The sequence below is a fragment of the Papilio xuthus genome, unplaced genomic scaffold (assembly GCF_000836235.2).
Source record: "Papilio xuthus unplaced genomic scaffold, Pxut_1.1 DF827679.1, whole genome shotgun sequence".
In the NCBI taxonomy this organism is placed as follows: domain Eukaryota; kingdom Metazoa; phylum Arthropoda; class Insecta; order Lepidoptera; family Papilionidae; genus Papilio; species Papilio xuthus.
Genome location: NW_013530970.1, coordinates 1,237,238 through 1,240,621, shown reverse-complemented (window position 1 = coordinate 1,240,621; position 3,384 = coordinate 1,237,238).

Here is a 3,384-nt window from a genome sequence, read left to right as displayed (position 1 = left end):
TACTACTATTATCGTCACCTATGTTGCTAAGTTTTTCAAACAAGAAACAGATTTTAATAACCAAGTTCTAGAAGAATCTTTTGCAGTTCAGAAAACAAGAAGAATGTTTTTATTTTTGTTAAAACAGTAGATAGAGAATAATTTTCTGCATCAATCTATGTGCTTTTTAAATGTAGAAAGCATTTCGTCCGTGGCGGGAAGAAGGTTGAACGCATACAATGTAATAATGTCCTGTTCATGTTAAATATAATAACTTGTTTACTGCCAATTTAAGCAATAATATGAATATGCGGATGACGTCATACTTAGAGTTGATACGTCACGAGCTCGAGAAGTCACCTACTACCTCAGATGGATGTGGTAACCATTCCATTCAGTTCAGACATCAGGATGATAGTGCAAAAGTGACAGGATCTCGACTTTGAGTCTTATGTTAAGACCGTGTTCGGATGTGAAACTGTACTATATGTATCAGACGGTGATAGCAAAGTGACAAATTGTGTGATGGACACATTATGTGCCGAAAATTCGAAAAACCTATAACTACAAGTGTACACTTCAATGTATATTTTTCTACAGATAATAAATTGTAATAGTAACAGAATGAATGTAAAATATTATTTAATATTTATTTATTAATATCGATAAATATAGGGAGCAAAATTATATTATACGAAAATGACATAAGAATTTGGAATTCTTTATTAGAAAAACATTTTTTTTTATTTAAATATTAAATCATAAAAATTTATCATATTTATTATCTTAATTAATTAAAGACATGAATGAGCCAAACAAATCTGTTTGAGAAAGTATATTTTATAATTTAACTAATAGAAATCAACTACTTTATACCATTCAGTGTTATTTTTTGTTAAATGAAAATCATGAAAATATATTTCTATCTGATTTATTTTGATGTTTAATTATTTTAATGTTCAATGAATGTCTGAAATAGTCTTATCTTAGTATTATTTCATAATATTATGACATTATGTAAACTGGATTTGAATAAATTATAAAAAATCAACTGTTCCAAACGGAGATAATCCTCTTTGTAAAATTAGTGGGATGTTATTGCGCCTACAAAACTATCCACTCTCTGGTAACTTAGAATTATATGAAAATGTACTTGTTGTATAGACTAACAAGAAAAAAACTTTATTTTTTCTATTTATATCTGTGATGTGTGTGCAGTTAGCTACTGTAGTACTGGAACTTCTGTACAAAGACGTCTTTAGGTGTTGTCAATTTCTAATAATAATCGTGTGTTTAAAGTCAATATAAATTAATTGTAATTAAAATTAGCTGTTAAATTAAAAATGTATGTGGCTTATACGTGTCGCGGAAGCGGGAAAATTAAAAAAAAAAGTTGAGCATGTGATATGAGCTGGTGACGAGTACCAGGAGACCAGAAGTCGTATGTCTTGCATTCAGACGCTCTATCATTTTTCTCATGGTTTGTAGAACCGATGGTAGATGGTCAGGTGCTTTTCTGTTCTCCGGGTCTGGTGTGGGCCAAGCGGCCGTCCTCACAGTGTGCCTACCTGATTTTTAAAATAAAAAAATTATTTATTGTAATAAAATTCAGTCAAGCTATTCAGAATTTCTACTCTCAAGCTTAATTTTATTGCATTTTCTGATTTTGTACATCTTTTGGGAAATCGTTTTATACTGTAACTTTGATAAAGACAATTTAGCTTGACTGAACGGAGTGTAATAATAAAAATTAAGATCTTGTATACATTAAGGGTTAAATTTACTGTAGCTCCATTTGTTTAGCGATTGTTAAGTTTGCAGTCTTACGCGTTATCTTGTTAACCAAGTTATAAAGTACATAAGGGTTTTGTAAAGCAATATGTGCCAATATAGTTGGTTAATGGTTTCCAAAAATGTAAAGAGTTGTGTGTAGTTTTTAAATCGATCAATGAGAGTCGTTTTGGTTGTACGTTCTCTTAAGAGCTTTAACTCCCATTATTTTGAACATTTAAAATTACTATTCCCTTGTGCAATAAGAAAATTTAGACTCTATTATGTTCCTGATGTCCGTTTGGAAACATCAAAAATTATATTTATTTTATTTATTTTTATCATTTAATCCATATTTGACATTTAAGAATTGGCGGCAAATAGTTTCTAAAAATTTGCTATGATTGTTCTAGGAGACTGCAAATAGCCTTTTAGTTTATAATGTACTAGGAAACTATAAAAGTCATGTATTGAATTTTCCGTAGGTAAAAGTACTTAAAAACCTCAGATTAATTAATTATGTTGGATAGGATAACTAAATAGAGATTAACCAACTTTAAATTCAGCTCGTCGAGGAGAAGAAACCAATTTTTCTAAAGATTTTAAACCTTTATCTAAGTTTAACATTAATATGTTTGAAATTAAACTATTTTATTTAAATTTCAAACACGTTATCTATTTTATATATTGATTGATCTGAGGTTAAAATCTACAAAACTAACTTTTTGTAAATTATATTTTTATACTGTAACGCACAATTACTGATTGTATTTGAAAGACTATCTGTTTGATGGAGGTAGCGCTTGTCCATTGCTGCTTTTGTTTCAACGGCTCTATATCAGCTACCTCATTAGACAGGCAATGGCTTTTTCGCTAAGCGATAGGATCGAACTTATTTTGCAATAGATACTATTCGTATTTATTATCTCCTAGTAACAATTTGTACTATGTTTACATTGTTTCAGGCTGTGGTTAGCTCTCATTTTTGTTTAAACAGATGTTAATTTTTATTGATTTTATTTAATTACAGCTTAATTTTGATTTAATCTCTATTTTATCTATTTTTGCAGATTATCATCCGATTTTCTTTGAAGGTAAAAAAAAACAAAAACAGTATTTTTCTGAATCCTTCGAAGTGTGTATTTTGTCACTTTGCCTATATATAATTATAGTATAGTTCGAATAAAAAAAATGTAAAATAATATAATAAAGAGAGAAATTTATTTTAATTGTAATATTATTGCGAAGCGAAAATGCTCATGTAAATATAAATACGTAGTGTATAAAGTTCTAATATGTTAGAAATACAGGAAATTGCATATTTAAATTATCGCCGTTTTATTTTAACCTACTAATCTAACTTAATATAATAGTTTGAAGCAATTCGTTTCGTTTTATTAACAAAGCGCCTGGTTTTTTTTAAAAGCAAACTAACTAGAAGTAAACTTTAATAACATTGTATAAGGTAAATTGTTTACACGAAACAATCTACCTATCTCTTTACTTTCACGACAAGTTAACAATAATTGTTAACTAAAAAAGACTACGAATCGAATGACGCTTAATTTGACAAAATCGGTTCAATCGTTTGGTTACAAGATGTCAAAATAGAACACATGCATAGCCTCAAAATTG